The 1,099-nt window shown below is 27.6% G+C and overlaps 1 non-coding gene across 1 annotated transcript; it reads right to left on the bottom strand.

The window, feature by feature from the left end:
* Nucleotides 1-729: 729 nt before the first annotated feature.
* On the bottom strand, nt 730-801 carry TRNAI-UAU (transfer RNA isoleucine (anticodon UAU)). Its single transcript has one exon. It is a non-coding gene; the product is annotated as a tRNA-Ile (tRNA).
* Nucleotides 802-1,099: the final 298 nt, after the last annotated feature.

Here is a 1,099-nt window from a genome sequence, read left to right as displayed (position 1 = left end):
GATGTTGTAATTTAATGGTTTATAAATATTTGATTCAATCTAAATTAAATTAAAATTAAAAAAATAATTAATTAATCATGCTAATCCGTTTATGCATTCAAAAACGCATTTTAAATGGAAAAAATCACATTCTTTCTTGAAATTGTTTTTCGGGATTCATGTGAAAAAACCTATTTCGTCAACTACACCCTGAAAAAAACAAAATCCAATTTAATTATATATATCTCCACATCCAAAACATTAAATATATTGTAATACCTTGCAGCCCTTCTATAGTCTCTACAACACAAAGGTGGGTTTTAAGACAACATTTCAGACAATTTTTTGGTTAATTATCTTAACTTGAGAGAAAATAAAAACTTGTATATTTTCTTAAATATTGTCTTTAAGCGGGTGTCTCAAATTATTGTCTTAAAACATTGTCTATATGAAGTCAATATATAACACAAACATTATTGTCTCTTAAGAGACATTTCTTTCATTTTTGTCTCTTGGGAAATGATAGATAGGATTAAAAACATATTGTGTTTATAGAGACGATATTTCTATAATTCTAACTATCGTCTCTCTAGAGATAATAAAAAATTATATTTAAATACAATACAATATCACTTTTGTCTTTATAGAGACATATAAAACAAACAATCTAGAAAAATATTTCACTATTGAAATAAATGAATATAAAAGTATCTAATTAAATAAGCTACAATATCATTGATTAATCCATGTTAGGGCACAGTGGAATCGAACCACTAACCTCCTGCTTATAAGGCAGGTTCTCTTCCATTGAGCTAGCACCCTTTAAAGAATTATGCGAGTTATAGTAATCCTTGAAATTGCATATATAGGTATTGATTTATAAAAAGAAGCTCGACAAATAATAGCATAATTGATGCAAGAGCATTCACCCCAAGTAAATCATTGTATATTAGTAGACATAGGGGGTCTTATGTTTTAGGGAAGCTGGTTTCCCAAGTATTGATTTAATATAAATATTTAGGCCTTTGTGTGATTTTCAATGAGAATAGAAACTAATTAGACATATTGGTAAATGTTCTCGAAATATAGGAGAACATGAGAGGATTAGGATTAGTTAGCA

This window comes from Pinus tabuliformis, chromosome 9, assembly GCF_031772625.1.
Source record: "Pinus tabuliformis cultivar Carrire ecotype Pingquan chromosome 9, CPIR1, whole genome shotgun sequence".
NCBI classification, from domain to species: domain Eukaryota; kingdom Viridiplantae; phylum Streptophyta; class Pinopsida; order Pinales; family Pinaceae; genus Pinus; species Pinus tabuliformis.
The sequence above is the reverse complement of the archived record's forward strand: the minus strand, read 5'-3'. Positions and strand labels throughout refer to the sequence as shown.